This window comes from Lactuca sativa, chromosome 8 (assembly GCF_002870075.4).
Source record: "Lactuca sativa cultivar Salinas chromosome 8, Lsat_Salinas_v11, whole genome shotgun sequence".
Lineage (NCBI taxonomy): Eukaryota > Viridiplantae > Streptophyta > Magnoliopsida > Asterales > Asteraceae > Lactuca > Lactuca sativa.
Window position 1 is genome coordinate 276,755,389 of NC_056630.2, and position 20,955 is coordinate 276,776,343.

Genomic DNA, 20,955 nt, shown 5'->3' on the forward strand with positions numbered 1-20,955 from the left:
ACGATTGCTAGCGGACTTTGGAGCAACGATAAAAATGGCAACTACTTTGAAGACAACCATTAGAGTAGCTAAGAAAGTAGAGATCCAGATAAGAGAAAAGGGTCTAGAAAAAGATAAGGCATGAGAAAAGAGGAAGCTTGAGGGATCCTCAAGATCCAATAAGAAAGGAAGATTCTCAAAGTCTAACTTGGACGACCAAAAGTATGGGGGTAGTGGTGGAACCAAGTGGTGTGAGAAGTGCAAGAAGAAGCACTATGGGAGACGTGATGGAGAATTGAATTGTTCTAAGTGTGGGAGGATCGGTCACTATTCTAGAGATTGTATATTCGACAACAAGACATGTTACAAATGTGGAGATGGTGGGCATATTTCGAAGAACTGCCCAAAGAAAAAAGAAGTAGCAAGGTAAAAGGTGATGCCGAAGCCAAAGGCAAGAGCATTCTAGATGATCCTTAACGAAGCAGGTGACGATGCAAGGGATCTGGAGTAAGGATCTATAAATTTGACGATCGAGATATAAAGAAGCCATATATATATATATATATATATATATATATAGCATCATGTGGTGTAGATATTCCAGGAAGAAGATATTCCAAAGACGGCATTCAAAACATGCTACGGCCACTATGAGTTTGTGGTAATGCCATTTGGTTTGACTAATGTGCCAGCAGTGTTCATGTACTTAATGAACCGTGTGTGCCGACGTTATATTGATAAATTTGTGATAGTATTCATCAATGACATATTGATCTACTCGCGAAACAAGGAGGAACATAGTTAGCATCTACGACAGGTCTTGGAGACGTTAAGGGCAGAGAAGTTTTACGCAAAGTTCTCAAAGTGTGAGTTTTGGATTCGAAAAGTAGACTTCTTGGGGCACGTAGTCAGCAAGGAAGGGATACGTGTGGACCCTTCCAAAGTCAAGACAATTGAAAACTGGGCAACACTAAGAACACCGACAGAGATTCGCCAGTTTTTAGGCCTTGTTGGCTACTACCGAAGATTTATACAAAACTTCTCTAAGATCACGAAGCCGCTCACTACCTTTACTCAGAAGGGAGTGACCTTCAGCTGGGAGAATAAACATGAAACTACCTTCCAAACGCTTAAGCAAGCCCTGTGCAGTTCTCCAATATTGTCTCTCCTAGAAGGGACCAAAGACTTTGTGGTCTACTGTGATCCATGCAAGCAGGTCCTAGGGTGTGTGCTCATGCAACGAGGAAAGGTCATTGCCTATGCCTCAAGGCAACTCAAGACTCGTGAAGTTAATTACACCACAAACGACCTCGAACTAGGAGCAGTGGTGTTTGCCCTAAAGATATGGAGGCACTACCTTTAAGGCACCAAATGCACCATCTTCACAGACCATAAAAGTCTTCAACACTTTCTCAATTAAAAGGAGCTTAACATGAGACAACGACGATGGTTCAATTTGTTAAATGACTTCGAATGCGAAATTCGGTATCATCTGGGCAAGCCCAACGTAGTAGCAAACGCCTTAAGTCGAAAGGAATACTTGGGTCACCGAGTAAAGTCATTAACCATGACCATCCACTCTCACCTGTCCGCATAGATCAAGGAGGCACAACTAGAAGTCCTGAAACCCGAGAACGTCTCAAGTGAGGCATTGCAGGGAAGGGATAAAAACTTAGAAGTCAAGGGTGATGGAGCTCGTTACTACATGGATTGAATTTGGACACTGAGATTCGGCAGATACAGAGACGTTATAATAAACGAGGCTCACAAGACAAAATACTCCGTTCATCCCGGTTCAGACAAGATGTATCTGGACCTAAAAAAAACTTTATTGGTGGTCAAACATGAAGGAAGAAATTGCTACCTATGTAGGCAAGTGCTTGACTTGTGCCAAGGTCAAGGTAGAATATCAAAAGCCCCCGGGTTTGCTTCAACAACCAGACATACCCGAGTAGAAGTAGGAGCGGATAACCATGGACTTCATAACCAAGTTACCCAAGACAACAGGTGGACTTGACACCATCTGGGTGATCGTTGACAGGTTAACCAAATCCACACACTTCCTGCCAATAAAAGAAACTAACAAGATGGAGAAGCTAACCATGACGTACATTAAAGAGATCGAGCGACTGCATGGGGTGCCAATATCTATCATCTCCGACAAAGATAGCTGATTCATCTCACGGTTTTGGCAATCACTATAGAAGTCCTTAGCGACCAAACTCGATATGGGTACAGCTTATCACCCTCAAACAGACGGTCAAAGTGAAAGGACCATTTAGACGCTCGAAGACATGTTGAGAGCATGTGTGATAGACTTTGTTAAGGACTGGGATACCCACTTACCACTCGTCGAATTCTCCTAAATTAACAGCTATCACACTAGCATCAAGGTCGCGCCATACGAAGCCCTCTACTGACGCAAGTGCAGATCACCTCTGTCTTGGACTGAACTGGGTGACAAACAACTAGAAAGAGGACAAGTGCCTAATAGCACTCTCACCGGCCCGGAGATCATATGAGAAACTATGGAGAATATCGTTCAGATCCGTGAACGATTAAAGACATCCTGGGATCGGCAAAAGAGTTATCCTTATAAGCGATGAAAACCTTTGGAATTCCAGGTTAGAGACCGCGTTCTGTTGAAGGTCTCACCCTGGAAGGGAATGATACGTTTCAGCAAACGTGGGAAGCTAAATCCAAGGTATATCGAGCCATTCAAGATCCTTGCTAGAATCGTTCTGGTAGCTAACAAACTCCGACTACCACAAGAAATCAGTAATGTATATACCACCTTCCAAGTGTCCAACTTAAAGAAGTTTCTGTCCGATGAGACCCTTGTAGTCCCACTAGACAAAATCGAAGTAAACGAGAGACTACACTTCGTAGAGGAACCTGTGGAAATAATGGACAGGGAGATTAAGAGAACTAAACAAAGTCGTATACCAATGGTGAAGGTCCGCTGGAATGCCAAGCGAGGGCCTGAATTCACTTGGGAGCAGGAAGATAAGATGAAACAAAAATACCCACAACTTTTCCTCTAGTTGAATGAGCCCATCCATGATGCTAATTTCCGGACGAAATTCCCTCTAATGGAGGGATGATGTAACAACTGGAAAATTTCGCATAAGCAATGTTTAAAATGTAGCTATGTATAAGTACCACCACAATGTAAACTTGTTGCAATAAAATTTTGAAATCCAAAAGGGCATTATTTGTATAAGTGTGTATATATATATATATATATATATATATATATATATATATATATATATATACACATATATATATATATATATATATATATATATATATATATGCATACTTTGAAAATCATGTTTGTAGTAAACACATAAAGGTCAAGAAAAGCCAAATAGTTGGAACAAAAATCATGAATTTAAAACATTGCTTTATAGTTTTTGGCCTAGTATCCCACCCACCTTGAGATTTCGGTTGTGAGGAGGCCGAAATCACCAACCTAGAACACCCCTAGGCCGAAAATGTAACGTCCCAAAAATTCAAGACTAAAAATTTCTTTTAATAAAACATTACTTAAAGTAAAATCATCAATTCCAAACATAATCAGAGTATTAATTTCCAAACTACATATCCGTTATCAGGGTAAAACATTCCCAGGCTGTCCGGTCTATGGTGTGTGCCATGAGATCACCCGGAGCTCTTCCCTCCGCTACCGGAAGTACATGAAACCCAAACTGAAAACCATAAGCACGAAGCTTAGTGAGTTCCCCCATCATACCTCATACCATACAATCACATATCATACATACTGTCGGGCAATTCTGGGGTGCCCGACCTACCCGGTACGGCCATTCTTAGGTTCCGACCAACCCGTGCCAAGCCATTCTGGGGTGCCGACTACCCACGTCAAGCCATTCTGGGGTGCTGACTACCCTTCGGTCCTAACGACCGAACCTCAGGGACTATTTCACCCCATACTACTACTACTAGCACATATCATAACGTAACAGATTATCAGACATATCCGGGGTGTCTGAACTACCCTTCGACCCTAACAACTGAACATGGGGACTGCTCCCCTCCTACTACCTCTAACTCATATAATAGATCATGCTAGCGTGTAAACATAACATCACATACTGTCAGACGTATCTGGGTGTCTGACTACCCTCCGGTCCTAACAACCAAACTCTACTGATGAGTCATGGAACCCCATCCATGCTCTTACTGATAGTGAGATACGGGCCCAGCCCACACTCACTCTTTCCCTAACTTGGGCCCCGCCCCTAATCTGCTGCTAATGAGATGTGGAACACCATCCACACTCAGCTATTGGTGAGATACGGGACCTCGCCTACACTCACCTCCCTACCAAGCACATACAAGTATCACACAGACAACAAGTATAAACTATCACATAAACCATTCCATGGGCACCCGCCCGCTATCATTGGACCTCGTTCTGAATATCATACAAGCATACTGTGCCTAGGGCTAACCCCCAGGTCTTCTACTCATAACTACGTGGGCCGGCATTGTGGCCGTAGACCCATTCACACAAAAGGGAAACTCACCTGCACTGGCTGAACTTGTTGATGATCCCACTAGCTGCTGACCGACAACTCTCTGAACTCCTGCTCCACTAGCTCCCCGAGCTACCAATATCAATGCAACACTTAGTCTAACTGACCCCCGAAAGACAACCAAGTCAGCTCTGGTCAAGGTCAAGGTCCTGGTCAAAGTCAACCTCCCAGGTCAACCCTACTCGCCGAGTCAACCTACTGACTCGCCGAGTTCATAAGTTCAAATCCTTCCATTCGCGACTCGACTCGCCGAGTCAGTCCATGACTCGTCGAGTCTACCGATTTCCGAGTCCTGACCTGTCCAACTCACCGAGTCTCCACTTGACTCACTGATTCGAGTCTCAACTCGAAGGGTTTGGGGTTTCGAGACCTGACTCGCCGAGTCCAAGAACAAACTCGCCGAGTCTAATACAACCTTCAACAAACTCACCAAGTTGTTCTTCCAACTCGCCAAGTTCCTGCCCAACTTTATCCGACTCGACGAGTTGTTCATCCCACTCGTCGAGTTCCTCCTAATCTTCATGCTGCTCGCCGAGTCCACTCAAATGACTTGCCGAGTCCATTCAGATCTACATACATGCAGAGGACTTTTGAGTCATGCATGGACCCCAAACTGTAGATCTACCCTTCCCAAGCCTATTCCTCACGTAAAGTTGCAAACTTTATGTGTAGGGAAGGAGATATAGGCTAAATACACCATAAACTAGGGTTTAAGGCAAAGAGGCTCCATAATCAACTCAAGGCTGATACTTTATGCTTCCCAAGACCAAAATATGCTTAGATCTAAAGTAGCAACTCCAGATCCGGCTTCTAACTCAAATAGATGACTAACCATGGCTTAAAAATCCCCAAATCTCACAACCATAGAAGATCTAAAGGAAGGAAACGACTCAATACCTTCAATAACTCAGAAAGGTTCCACAAACTCCAGATTTAAAGCCAATCCTTGAAGCTTCAATGATTCCACTCTTTCTTCTTCCTTCGAATCACCCAAAATGGCTTGGAAGCTTGAATGCACAACAATGGAGGCTTAGGGTTCATTTTCTGGGTGAGAGAGGCAGTAAAGGAACCCTAGGGGAGAGAATGAGACGTTTAAATAGGCTCCAAGTCCCGAATTTAGGGTTTTCCTCGTACAGACCAAACTCGCCGAGTCTCCTTGGCCGACTCGCCGAGTTCCTCCTTGGACTCACCAAGTCGTCCCTTAAACTTAGGGTTTCCTATCCTTTCTTGGCCTTTCTGACTTTGGATGTTACAACTCTCCCCCACTTAAACTAAACTTCGTCCTCGAAGTTTGCTATGGCCCACCGCCTACGATCTGCTTTCAATACCCAACTAATCATTTCAACACCAGCTGCCTACCTTCGCTGGTCTTCCGCCCGGTCGTTCTGACTAACATCATTCCTTGCGGATAATAGACTCGGGTCACCCTGACTTGGAACATCCTGGAAACACAACTTACTCAACCAACAATTCTTTTGGTACACACCGAGTACTGCACTGAACCTATACGGGTTCACCCCTTCTTTCCTTGCACGAATTCCTTGCCTTCCCAAGGCAATGCTCCATAACCAACTATTCCCTCTGTCACTTTGAAGGTCCTATCGTTCACCAACTCCATCATCCCTGCTACTTCCAGTACGGGTCATCACCGCCAGTAACCACTGACTCTCTTCTCTGTCATAACTTGGTGTCGAGCACCCCTCGACTCAACTAACTGAATTCCACCATAAACTGCTTACCCGCACTACTACTGACTGGAAATTTCTGCAATTCCTCATCTGCCTTCCGGATGAACTGAGACCATTCTGGTCCCTACCAACCTATCAATATCTGGATTACCGGCTCCCACCAGTAGCTAGTCCTAACACCACCACTAGTCGCTCCCAATGACTTCCGAAGAAACCTCGACCACCAATAACTGCTCAATCTATTCTGCCATTCAGGCACTACAATCCTGGGATCCCCGATCCCCTATCTTGACACTAAGGTCCCTACCAGGTCCCACCTATGCTCCTAAAGCTCACGGGCCTCGCCCACGGGTCCCACCCGCCTCTATCCTTCTAGTCCCACTAGTCTAACCACTCTCGCTCGGGCCTCGCCCACGGGTCTCACCCAACCATACTAATGAGCAACCCTGCTCTCATGTCTCACCTACATTGCTAATCTCATACGGGCCTCACCCAAGGTCTCACCTCTCTAGGGCTATACAGGCAAACTCCCTATCATTCTCATCCACTACCCATTCCTGATCCATATCTGATCACTAGGAGATAAGGGCCTCGCCCCAACTCCGCTAACGAAGCTACTAAGGAATGCTACGGCTTACCCGTAGTCTTACATCACCATCCATCACTTACTGCTAGTGAATGCTACGGCTGCCCCGCAGTCTTACAACACTTCCACCACTGACTACTAGTGAGTGCTACGGCTACCCCGTAGTCTTACATCACTTCCTACCACTGACTACTAGTGAATGCTAGGGCTGCCTCGTAGTCTTACATCACTTTCTACCACTGACTACTAATACGAAGGCACCCATGTGCCATTAGCTCTCAAGATCCTCATTCCGACTACCTCGAGTCCTACAGGCGATCCACAACCTGAATTCCCAACCACGTACTAACCATCACCATCACACACACTAGATGATGGGGAGTTTCTCAAACTCCCAACCCTGAAATCCTAAATCCATCAAACGTTGAACTACTTCTTTTCCTTCTCGGAGGTAGCACACTCATTCTGGGTCTGTGTGCTCCTACCTTTGCACACTCGGAGGATTCTCCCCCACTTCAATCTTGCTTACCCCTTGCTGCTCAATACTCAAAAGAATCCCAATCCTTGCTACCAATCCATAATCAACCTGCTGAGGAACCCAAGCTCACCATCGCTAGGGATCTAACCAATCCATCTCTAACACTATACAACTCTGATCCAGCGAGACAAACCAAGTCCCTCCCAAGCATGCTACAGTTACTGCATCCTATGTAACCTTTTCCAATAGGGCACATCCCCTAACTACCATTCGAATATCCAAGGTATGCAGATGGCATATAACTCGATCACCATCAATCGCTCCAAAAAAAATACTCATACCGATAATGATGCAGAACCATAACAATATAATCATGCACAAATAAAAGAACTGAAAACGGAAATCGCATACCTGCAACGTCCGGTGCTGCTCGCGTCTCCAAGGTAGCCATCTGAAAAGCCCTGCCTCCTACCACAGGCGCCTCTGCACGGCCTTGTCGGCCGTCCGTGATCCTCAAAGTTGCAGGGGCAGGTGCCATCACCTGTCCTGCTGAACACAAACTAGGGAACTGGGCCTTCTTGTGGCCCCGCTGATTGTAGTGAAAACATATCAAGTCGGATCCCTGAGTGGTGGTAACAGTACAATCCCTGCTAAAACGAACAGACCGACCACACTTGAAGCAGCCAGACTCACCACCACTACCACTCCTACACGCGCCCTCGTGCGCCCTGCCACACTTCCCGCATCGGCTGCGGTCCTGATAATCCCTCGATCTCGGATCCGATCCCTTGGGCCTTTTGCCCGAATTTGTGGCTACCTAAACCTCATCCGGCTTCCTCTTCCGGATCTGCTTCAAATCAATTTCCCTCTCTCTAGCCCGAGAAATCATATCTTCCAGCGTCTTACAGCTGGATCTGCTCACGAACTCCCTGATGTCATCCCTCAACATCTCATGGTATCGGGCCTTCTTCATCTCCTCATCCACGACATACTGCGGTACAAGAAGGGTCCTCTCCCTGAACTTGGCGGTGATCTCCACCACAGTCTGAGTGGTCTGCGTCAAATCCTAAAACTCCCGTGCCAACTGCTGCACCTCAATAATCGGCGAAAACTTCGCCCTGAACCTGGCCGAGAAATCGCTCCAAGTCATCGCATTCAATGCGGCATCATCGCCCAAAGCATGACCAATCTCCTCCCACCAATCCCTCGCTCTGTCCTGCAGAAGATAGGAAGCGAGTCTGACCTTGTCCCCCTCAAGACACCGGCTCGTACGGAATGCGTTGGCAACATCAGCCAACCACCTGCTGTTAGCAATGGGGTCCCTAGACCCATGATAATCTGGTGCCCCGCAAGCCCTGAACTCTCGGAATGTCAAGGAACGCGCTCCCATCAATGCCATCATCTCGGTACGGAAGGCTCCCAACCTCTCATCCAAGATCTCCAGTATACCCTCCTTGACCGTGCCAAAGATCACAGGAGTCTGATCTAGAATACTACACGTAACCTTAGTCGATATCAACTCCGTCATCCGCTCCTCGAGCTGCTCAGCTCCTGAACCCGAGCCTGATCCCTCTCCGGCGCCGAATCCGCCCGCTGGTCTCTCTCTCAACGTCACCATGCTGAAAATATAATACATCCACTATCAGAATACTCATCAATGCTGCGAGACCAAACACATTCCCTACCAGGTTCCTGGTCTTGTCTTGGCCTTTCCCAAATCGAGTACGGATCCTCTGCTTTCAGTAGTACGGGCCCATACTACCTTCCACATCTTTCCGTACTTTCCTCAGGAATTGCTTTGACTCCACTAGGTCCCTTATCCACTACTACTGCTCCCAGCACTATCTCATCCTAGGCTTACCCTAGGGAAACCTCAGACTCAGCTCAAACCAATCCTCAGCTGTTGAAGGTCTCCTTGTGGCGCCGATTAGCCATTACCTGGATACCATCACATGTGACAAGGCTCAAATAATCCTTCGAGTAAAAGACTCGTCCCTACAACGGTTGGACTCAGACGAGAGCTGCGAAATAGGGCCAAATCCGGCATTCTGAGATTATTCAACCCTGATCACATGTGACGTGACGTATCCACCTAATGACTAATTCCCATAACTCGGAATCCCACAATGCACAAAGCAAGCAGCATTCAGACAAGGGGAAAATCTAACCACATCATACTCAAGCAATCATATCCACATAGCAATAATCTGAACTAGCATGCAACACAAACTCATAAACTCAAGCATAACCTAAACAGGCTATCCTACTACTGTTTAATCAGCACTATCATGCAGCTCAAAGCACATAATCAGGCACATAAGGCATCCTCCCTAGATCCTTAGTCCTATTCTAGCATGTTGTTCTACTAACTGATAATCATAACATAAACTTGTATGGGTATTTTGGGGTACTTACTTGAGCTCGACTGATTGCATGCACCACACCCTTTTTCTCTTTTCAAAGTTCTTTCTTTCTGAATTCTTTCTATTTTTCTAAAACTGTTTTCTTTCCCAAAACCCTCTTTTTACAAAATTGTCTTTTCATTTTCAAAACTTCTATACCAATTCCTCAGTTTGAGTTCAGACACACCCGAAAGCATGTCTGAATCCCTCAAACCAAGGCTCTGATACCAACTTGTAATGTCCCAAAACTCAAGACTAAAAATTTCTTTTAATAAAACATTACTTAAAGTAAAATCATCAATTCCAAACATAATCAGAGTATTAATTTCCAAACTACATATCCGTTATCAGGGTAAAACATTTCCAAGCTGTCCGGTCTATGGTGTGTGCCATGCGATCAACCCGAGCTCTTCCCTCCGCTATCGGAAGTACCTGAAATCCAAACTGAAAACCGTAAGCATGAAGCTTAGTGAATTCCCCCATCATACCTCCTACCATACAATCACATATCATACATACTATCGGGCAATTCTGGGGTGCCCGACCTACCCGGTACGGCCATTCTGGGGTGCCGACCTACCCGTGTCAAGCCATTCTGGGGTGCTGACTACCCATGTCAAGCCATTCTGGGGTGCTGACTACCCTGCGGTCCTAACGACCGAACCTCGAGGACTATTTCACCCCATACTACTACTACTAGCACATATCATAACTTAACAGATTATCAAACATATTTGGGGTCTCTGAACTACCCTTCGGCCCTAACAACCAAACTTGGGGACTGGTCCCCTCCTACTACCTCTAACTCATATAACAGATCGTGCTAGCGTGTAAACATAACATCACATACTGTCAGACGTATCAGGGGTGTCTGACTACCCTCCGGTCCTAACAACCGAACTCTACTGATGAGTCATGGAACCCCGTCCATGCTCCTACTGATAGTGAGATACGGGCCCAGGCCACACTCACTCTTTCCCTAACTTAGGCCCCGCCCCTGATCTACTGCTAATGAGATGTGGAACACCATCCACACTCAGCTATTTGTGAGATACAGGACCTCGCCGACACTCACCTCCCTACCAGGCACATATAAGTATCACACAGACAACAAGTATAAACTATCACATAAACCATTCCATGGGCACCCGCCCGCTATCATTGGACCTCGTCCTGAATATCATACTAGCATACTGTGCCTAGGGCTAACCCCCAGGTCTTCTACTCATAACTACATGGGTCGGCATTGTGGCCGTAGACCCATTCACACAAAAGGGAAACTCACATGCACTGGCTGAACTTGTTGATGATCCCACTAGCTGCTGACCGGCAACTCTCTGAACTCCTGCTCCACTAGCTCCCCGAGCTACCAATATCAATGCAACACTTAGTCTAACTGACCCCCGAAAGACAACCAAGTCAGCTCTGGTCAAGGTCAAGGTCCTGGTCAAAGTCAACCTCCCAGGTCAACCCTACTCGCCGAGTCAACCTACTGACTCGCCGAGTTCATAAGTTCAGAGCCTTCCATTCGCGACTCGACTTGCCGAGTCAGTCCATGACTCGCCGAGTCTACCGATTTTCGAGTCCTGACCTGTCCAACTCATCGAGTCTCCACTCGACTCACTGATTCGAGTCTCAACTCGAAGGGTTTGAGGTTTCGAGACCTGACTCGCCGAGTTCAAGAACAGACTCGCCGAGTTGTTCTTCCAACTCGTCGAGTTCCTGCCCAACTTCATCCGACTCAACGAGCTGTCTATCTCACTCGTCGAGTTCCTCCTAATCTTCATGCTGCTCGCCGAGTCCACTCAAAGGACTCGCCGAGTCCATTCAGATCTCCATACATGCAGAGGACTTTTGAGTCATGCATGGACCCCAAACTGTAGATCTACCCTTCCCAAGCCTATTCCTCACGTAAAGTTGCAAACTTTATGTGTAGGGAAGGAGATCTAGGCTAAATACACCATAAACTAGGGTTTAAGGCAAAGAGGCTCCATAATCAACTCAAGGGCTGATACTTTATGCTTCCCAAGACCAAAATATGCTTAGATCTGAAGTAGCAACTCCAGATCCGGCTTCTAACTCAAATGGATGACTAACCATGGCTTAAAAAGCCCCAAATCTCACAACCATAGAAGATCTAAAGGAAGGAAACGACTCAATACCTTCAATAACTCAAAAAGGTTCCACAAACTCTAGATTTAAAGCCAATCTTTGAAGCTTCAATGATTCCCCACTTTCTTCTTCCTTCAAATCACCCAAAAATGGCTTGGAAGCTTGAATGCACAACAATGGAGGCTTAGGGTTCGTTTTCTAGGTGAAAGAGGCGGTAAAGGAACCCTAGGGGAGAGAATGAGACGTTTAAATAGGCTCCAAGTCCCGAATTTAGGGTTTTACTCGTACAGACCAGACTCGCCGAGTCTCCGTGGCCGACTCGCCGAGTCGGTCACTTACTCCTCGACCCGGATCCCGCTCGGACTCGTCGAGTTCCTCCTTGGACTCGCCAAGTCGTCCCTTAAACTTAGGGTTTCCTTTCCTTTCTTGGCCTTTCTGACTTTGGGTGTTACAAAAAACACCTAAGATCCAAACCACTAAGATCGAAAACAACATTGTGGATGGATTAGGAGCGAAATCACATAGGGTACAAAGGTGATATCGGTCATGCCATGGCTGAAATCACCCATTTGATCCTTTCTAAGGTGATTTCGTTGGGATAAAGAGATACGGAAGTGGACTTCTTGACTTGATGCTTCAATAGTTTCCCATAAGAATTAATATCCAACGTATATCCAAGCAAACACCTAACAGTTAACCAAGTAAACATCCCATCATTTTATCACCATAACTTTGGATGAAATCTTTCCCACAACCCCCACCATTTCCATTCTACCTCCTGTTACTTCATTATTATCTCAAGAAAGATCAAGTCCACGCTCCCAAGTTCAAAAATCTACAAGATTAATCTTAGTATTTTGGTAATATTTTCTTGATGATGTAGTTTTTTTATACCCTTTCATGTTAAGTTCATCCTATATACACACAATATTATATGTTAAAACTGTTAGGGTAATATCATCCTTAAAGAGTTCATCAACCCCATTCACGAGTTTAGGCTTGGAAATCTTCACACCATCTCCTCAAACAACCCACAAAACCACTCAAGGTGAGTTCATACCCCCACATTTTCGAGATTTTCCATGTTTGGGGGGGCGGGGGGGAATACAAGTCAAAATTTGTTTATTATACAAATAATTGCATGTTTCATATTTATGTTAAAGTATAAGCCATTATTTGCATAAGATGTGATTATTACTAGCTTTTGCACAAATATTTGTGATAGATTAGTTTTCAAATGCAAAACTAATAAAAACAAAGCATGATCTATGTTATAAAAATCATGAGAAAAATTATGATTTGCAAAATTACAAAGTTTTTGGAAGCTTTTTACAAAAATATAGATTTTCCAACAAAAAGGAGTACACTCAAGTTATATCACTATTTTGTGGGTTAAAACCTAAAAATATGAAGTTGGATCGTACATTTTGAAACTCAATAAGATGATTACTATGTATTTATATAAATGTTCTTGACAAACAAACATGATAAACTATAACTGGTATAGTTTGGGAGTCATAAAACCTACACTATCATTACAGAAGAAACATATAATTATTTAAAGGTATAATTAGTCCATCTACAAGAAAAAGGAGTTTTCAATTCACGTAAATTGATAGATAGTGGTTGTGAGACATTTGGCTTCACCGTACCCACCAGAGTACACATACTAAGACCTGAATTATAATCAGAGTCTCTTGTAGGGAGAACATGACACTTGTGTAAGGATCTGTACGAGATCGACAACCCCGCACCTAAACTGTTAGCTATAGTTAGACCGGCGGGTCTGGGGTGACAAATGTCGTAACAGTTCTGACGTCTGAAGCACGTCGTTCAGGCAACTAGTTGCATTAGCATAGTTAGAATAACTCACATAGGGTATCAACAACAAATTTGATTTACGGGTTAACATACATTCAAGTGGTTTTATATAAATATAAAACTTCATTACATTACTTTTCAATACAACATTACTTACAATTTCAGTTTTGGGATTAAGACTTACAACTCAGTTGTAAAGAAAATATTGGATTTTCTAGAAATATACACTATCATTTTACATGAAACAGTTACAAATTCTTCTCATACAAAATGCTTATGAACTTACCAACGTAATTGTTGACACTTTTCAAAATCACTTGTATTCTCAGGAAATCAGTAAACAGGTAACCATGGAAGTTTTTGATGGATGGGACGGCGTCACATCTCGTTATTCATTTTTTTCATAAGCATTGGATATCATGTAAACAATGTTTTGAGCACAATGTAAACCTATCAAATATTTAATACAATGGTTGTAATGCTTTGATCTCTATTATTCAATTGTTATGATATTGTACATGAAGTCATCCGCCCCCATACATTTCTGCCGTTCTGGTTTGGGGGTGTGACACTTGTACATTGGGCGTACCAGCTTATACGACCAGTGTACTCGACTAGTTTGGCCAACTTTCTCATTAAAATCTTAAATGGTTAAGACTTCACTCCAAAACTTAGATCTGACTTCCTTGAGGTGGCTTATCACATAAAGTTGCCAACTTTATGTGCATGCATGGCTTAATGAGGCTCTTAGAGCTCAAAAGGGCTTAATGAATGATTTAATACATGCATGAGACCATAAACACCATAAAGTTTGCACCTTTAAACTTAAGGAACCCTCCAAACATCTAGATCTACAACATTTAGATTCTAAAATGCTCTTAACTCATCAAGACCAACGAAAAGGACCATAACAAGCTAAAGAGTAGATCAAAGCAAAGAGTAGACAAGGTATGAACTTTATACCTCAAAAGTCACCAAAAGATGGAGCTAAATATGGATCTCTAAGATTCCCTCCAATGAATGAGTCTTCCAAATTCTTCTTCTATCACTTCAAGGAGCACAAACAACCAAAAATCAAGACCAATGCTTAAGAACACTCAAAGAGGCTATTAAGGCTTGAGATTAGGGTTTTAGGACAATGGAGGCTGATAAAGAGGCTAGACCAAGGGACTTAAGGAGCTTATATAGGGTTCAACACCCTAAAATTAGGGTTTCATTTAGACGCACGTACGCCCCGCGTATGTGCCAGAAGGCACGATCCCACCTTGCACTAGTACGCTAAGCATACACACATGGTACGCCATGCGTACTAGCTTCTCAACTAGTACGCTAAGCATACCCAATGGTACCCCCCATGTACTAACCATAAGGACCAAAAGTGAAGTGCTCATAAATATAAGGGTTGAAGGGAACATACCAAATTCAAGTGTTACATGTATTCAATACTAAAATTGCACCATGCAAAAAAGTAAAATTTGTATAGTTTTTAATAATTTTTTTATGAAACTAGACTGAAAATGTTTTTGTTAGTTAACATGTATATGGATCAATAGATCAAGAAGATGAAGTTTGGAGTTGTCGTAGAGACTACAGTCGATACCTCTGTATTCAATTAAAAAAGAAAAATGTAAAAGGATAAACAATACATTTGGTATTAACCTAGCTACTTAGGTTCAATTACAGAAACTACCTCTAAGTATTGTTAAATAAAAAGTACAACCCTCACATATGCTAACACCCAACCTAGGGAATTTTTGATCTAACTTGAGTTTGGATACTAAGAACCAAAATTGACTAGGCAAGTCTGTCTTAGTGAAGATATGTACAGGTTGATCGGTGGTGGAGATTGGGAGAAGAGTAATGGTCTTGCAAACCACGTTTTGATGAATGAAATGATATTGAGCCAACAAATTGTTGTGTTATGGGAAAAACATCAATCCTATGGTGTACATGTAAACCCTAAAGCTTTGGATCTAGGTTTTTATATTTGTACATGCAATAATCATCCAAAGCTCTCAAACCCTAAAACTAGCATACCAAAATCGAAATTAACATCTAATAAAGAAGTTAAAAAGTTACCTTTGATTGTAGCTTGAAGATCCTTGAGATTTTGAGAACCTAGCACCTCAAATGCGATGCCTCTAATGAATCACAAACACCAAAACAATCGGAGAATCTTACAGAGAGAGAGAGAGGGGAGACGTAATTTTCGGCTCTTGAATCCTTCTAGGGTTATGGTAGCCGAAATTGTGAAGCTAAGGGGTTCCTTATATAAGTGAGATGCTAGGGTTTCGGTTAAAACCCTAATTAGATTGCTTAGGCCTTAAGCAGTCCACAGGATCCTTCCAGAAGGCCTCCTATGGACGATTATCCCTTCCTTAGGGTTCCTCAGCCCATATTGCAATTATCACATAATTAAATTATCAGTCCCCTTAATTTAATTAATCTATTTTGACCATAAAATTAATTCTAAATTAATTTTTAACCAATATTAATTAAATAATATGATTTCTCTTTTAATATATTATATATATTAATAAACCATAATAACCTCTTTCTCTATTATTCATCCAGTCAAGTTGCTTTGGTAAAGGCAACCCAAAAGGACCATGCTACAACCGGGTCAAGTACAAACCAAATATAGTTATGGCTTTGACACCTAATCCAACAGTTTTCCACTTGGATAAGTCTAATAACTATAAATGCAAGTATGACTTCAAAAAGTTGATGTCGAACTCTGACACGTCCTTTAGATAAGGGATCGTATACTCCTCCGTTCTCAAGATATTGTGTGAAAATTTACATTGAACATAGTCATACTTATTGTCCAATAGTTTGTTTCTCGATCTCTGATTTGTATGAAATAGAACTTAATTGAACACATCAATTCAGTCCTGACCGGACCCAACAGATAAGTCAAAACAAAATCATCGAGGGGCCCAAGATGTCGCTTTTAACCTCATAGGATAAAGGGAACAGATAAACTTCGATTTATGTGCTTGTACCATTTACTCATCAAATCCTACATAACAATGTGTTTTATAACATCAAGTTACTGATACGTTTACGCATTATCAATGCACAACCAAATCGTAAACAACAACTCATATCTAGGTTTAAAGACTATATGATATTATCATCTCACAATCACTCGTTATTAAATTCCATGAAGTGATTCATGTGAGCGCGGATTTAATCCAATACTCAAATTATATTTCATAAGCACTCATGATCGTTGCAGCAAACTTTTGTTATGTCTAAACGCTTAGACAATCTACAAGCCAATTCATGACAATTTTCTTTCATAATTACTTCCAACGTATGATCGACTGTGGATAGTTTAAATAATCTTATTATTTAGGAAGTCAAAAAATGCAAAGTGAAACATTAGTAAATAATTGACACAAGACAGTAACATTACTTATAAATAAAACACCATTATTTAATCATCAAGATGTCAATTACAATTTATCTATTACAAGTTTCTAAAAGCTATCTAATCACTAAAACTAATATCGTCCTTCAGCCCAATTCTCCTAGCGTGCTGCAAGTGCTTACCCTACTCAGTCCCTTTGTAAGGGGATCTGATGGGTTCTCTTCTCACGATACCCTCTTAACTACGAGGAGTCCCTCTTCTACCCGATGTCTAATGAAATGATATTTCCTGTCGATATGCATGGATCTACCATGATCCCTCGGTTCCTTGGTTAAGGCAACCACACCTTCGTTGTCGCAGAAAATCTTCATAGGCTCCTTTATGACCGGTACAACTCCAAGGTCTCCGATGAAGTTCTTTAGCCATATCGACTCCTTCGACACTTTGCTCGCTGCTATGTACTCTGATCTGCACGTTGAATCGGCTACGGTCTCCTGCTTGGAACTTTTCCAAGTCACTGCTCCTCCATTCAGGGTAAAGACCCAGCCCAACTGCGAGCGAAAATTATCCCATTTAGCCTGAAAACTAGCGTCACTATACCCTCGCATTCTCAAGTCATAACTCCCACTGAGGATAAGAAAACATTCCTTAGTCCTTCATAGATACTTGAGAATATTCTTCACTGCGGTCCAATGTGCTCTACTAGGGTTCCCTTGATATTTGTTGACCATGCTCAAAGCGAAGGCCACATCAGCACGAGTACATGTCATAGCATACATGATTGAGCCAACTGTGGAAGCATAAGGTACTTTGCTCGTCTCTGCTATCTCGGCATCGGTACTCCGGCTTTGAGTCTTACTCAACTTGGTATTGCTTTGGATTGGTAACTCCCATTTCTTGGAATTTTCCATGCTAAAACGTTTTAACATTTTATCCAAGTAAGTACTTTGACTAAGTCCTATTAGTCTCTTACTCCTATTTCTTAATATCCTTATCCCAAGAATATAAGCATCTTCTCCGAGGTCCTTCATAACGAAGCACTTCCCAAGGTAGGACTTAACCTCCTTCAAGGTTGGGACATCGTTTCCTATGAGCAGTTTGTCGTCCACATACAAAATGAGGAAGTTAACTATAGTCCCACTGGCTTTGACATATACACAGGACTCATCCTCGCTTCTTGAGAAACCAAACTCTTTGAATTTCTCATCAAAACAAAGATTCCATCTGCGAGATGCTTGTTTCAATCCATAAATGGATTTCTCAAGCTTACACACTCTATTAGGGTGCTCCGCATTGACAAAACCCTATGGCTGACTCATGTAAACATCTTCAGCCAACTTCCCATTAAGGAAAGCGATTTTGACATCCATATGCCATATTTCATAATCATGAAACGCAACTATGGCTAGCATAACTCTTATAGATTTAATCTTTGCTACTGGTGAGAATGTCTCATCATAGTCAACTCCGGGAGTTTGAGTAAAACCCTTCGCAACCAATCGCGCCATATATGTGTGTACTTTCCCATCCATGTCGGTCCTCTTCTTGAAGATCTACTTACACCCGACCGTCTTACGACCTGACACATTGTCAACCAAGTTCCAAACTTGATTGTCATTCATGGACTAAATATCGCTGTCAATAGCCTGTTTCCATCTCGCAGACTCTGGGCCTACCATGGCTTCCTTGTAGTTGTTAGGTTCATCCAAATTCATTAGTGTGCTATCACTAATAAACATATCGTCCTCAGCAGTTACATGGAAACCATATAAAACGGGTGGAACACTAACTCTACTAGAACGTCTAAGAGGTACGGACTCGTCAATCGGTTCAATAGGAGTTTCCTCCCCGGGTTGAGCGCCAATGTTAGAGGTTACTTCATCACTTGATTCTTGAAGCTCTTCAAGATCAATTTTCCTCCCACTATACTCTAGGCATATGAGTTCTCGCTCTTGGAAAACCCCTCTCCTCGCAACGAAGATACCATTGTCACTCGGTCTATAGAAGAGATATCCAAAGGAATTTTGTGGATGGCCGATGAAAATACACCACTCACTACGAGGTTAGAGCTTGTCGTGAGTCTCTCGTCTTACGCAGGCCTCGCAACCCCGAACCTTGATATGTGCCAACGAGGGAACCTTCCCTGTCTACATCTCGTGAGGTGTTTTGGCAACCTTCTTAGTTGAGACTAGATTAAGGATATGGGCGGCAGTCTCTAAGGCATACCCCCAAATGAAGCTCGACTCATCATGGAACGAACCATGTCCAACAAGTTTCGATTGCGCCGCTCAGCCACACCATTCAACTGCGGTGTCCTAGGTGGCATCAAGTGCGAAACAATTCCGCATTCCTTGAGGTAGTCGTGGAATTCAACACTAAGATACTCGCACCTCGATCAGATCGGAGCATCTTAATTTTCCTGCCCAACTGATTCTCCACTTCTTACTTAAACTCTTTGAATTTTTCAAAGGTTTCTGACTTGTGCTTGATTAAGTAGACATACCCATATCTGCTATAATCATCGGTGAAAGTCACATAGAAGCGGTTCACATCCTTTGTGGTGGATCTAAAGGGCCCAAATACATCGGTTTGTATGAGATCCAATAAACCCTCACCCCCTTCACAAGTACCAATGAAGGGTGACTTGGTCATCTTTCCAAGCAAACAAGACTCGCACGTGTCATCATCCCGAAGGTCGAATGATTCCAACACTCCATCATTTTGGAGTTAGGCTATGCGCTTCTTGTTGACATGTCCAAGACGACAATGCCACACGCATGCTTTATCCAAACCATTGGAAGAATCGATATGCAACACATCATTCCTAAGTTGTCTACAACCATCACAATTTCATTATACCATTACAAGGCAATGCTTCAAAATAAGAAAGCACCATTAAAGAAAGCATTAATAGAACAAGTTTCATTATTAAATGAAAATCTAAAACCTTGTTTATACAAACCATGAAAAGAAATAATGTTTCGTGTCATTTCTGACGAGTAGCAACAATTATTCAAATCCAGACCTAACCCATTACTAAGCACTAAAGAGTAAACTTCAATCTTGGTGACAGGCGACGCTTTCCTATTCCCCATGATCAAGTTTATCTTCCCATCCTCCACATCCCTACTTCTTCTTAGACCCTAAAAACCAGTACAAATGTGAAAACCACATCATGTATCGAGGACCCAAGACATAGCATGTGATGAGTTATTAGAATGAATAGTATAAATACCTGTGAATATGGGCTTTATCTTCCCATCCTTGATGTCCTGCAGGTACTTCGGGCAGCTTCGTTTCCAATGCCCATTCTCGTGGCAGTAGAAGCACTCTGCATCCTTCGGGTTGGAAAAGGGAGCAACAGGACCAACTTTGGTTCCACTAGAAGAGGTACCATCGTGAGGCTTTCCCTTACGGCTCTTAGAAGGAGCCTTCCTATTCTTTCCTTTTCCTTGCCCAATAGCCAATACAGGGGGAGCAGTAGTAGGAGTAGATGTAATAGATGTGCCTTTCAGACTACTCTCAGCAGTCCTTAGCAGGCCTTGAAGCTTGCTTAGAGTGACCTCCTCCTTGTTCATGTGGTAGGTCATACGAATATGGTCGTAGCAAGGAGACAAGGAGTGTAGAATAATATCTATGGCCAACTCCTCATCGAAGTTGACATTCAACTTCAGCAAGAGGTCCACATATCTTTGCATTTTCTACAAGTGGGCCGTGATGGACTCTCCATCCTTCATTTTGGTAGTGATCATCGCAGCGATGATCTCATACCGTTCCTGCCTAGCACTTTGATGGTACCTTTCCATCAAATCTTAGTGCATCTTATAGGGATAGTAGTCCTCATAGGACTTTTGGAGTTCTGCAGTCATTGTTGCGAGCATAATGCAATGAACCTTCGTAGTATCTCGCTCATGAGTTTCGTAAGCAGCAATTTCTTCGGGAGTGGCAGTG